Raw genomic sequence first — 528 nt, forward strand, 5'->3', positions numbered from 1 at the left:
GATTAAAAATATGAAAATATAATTGTGCATCATTAACTGCATATTTATGAGGCTGCAAATATCTCCAGCAGTCACGATACACATGCACTCTTTAGACGAGAACCTTATTTTGAAGGGCAGGGGTACAAAGCAGAAGTTTTAATTGGTTATAATCAATATTTCTATATTGAGAGTAACATCAGCAAATATGCAGCAGACGACCGGCGGCGGTTTGTTTAACTCATGCGTCGCCTTTCAATCAGTCGCTCCAGGAAGTCGCAATAATTAACACAAATTGAACCGTTCCCTGTGAATTCTGCACAAACTTGCATTTTTGTTTGAGTTTCCCTCGAGTTGAACCAATCACAGCAGTCCCTGATCAAATCCCTGATGATGTCACCAAACTCACTTCCTTGTTTGTGGTGTTGAAGCATGTGGTGAAGCTGCAGACGTGTGTGACATCACTGTTAAAGACCGAGTGAAGACGTTCAAACGTGTCTTACATGAAAGGGTTAAATAGTTTTGTGGCGCTGCAACATGGTGGAGGAA

This window comes from Seriola lalandi, unplaced genomic scaffold, assembly GCF_002814215.2.
Source record: "Seriola lalandi dorsalis isolate HSWRI2012SDOR001 ecotype SW California unplaced genomic scaffold, Sedor1 jcf7180002054970, whole genome shotgun sequence".
Classification (NCBI taxonomy): Eukaryota; Metazoa; Chordata; class Actinopteri; order Carangiformes; family Carangidae; genus Seriola; species Seriola lalandi.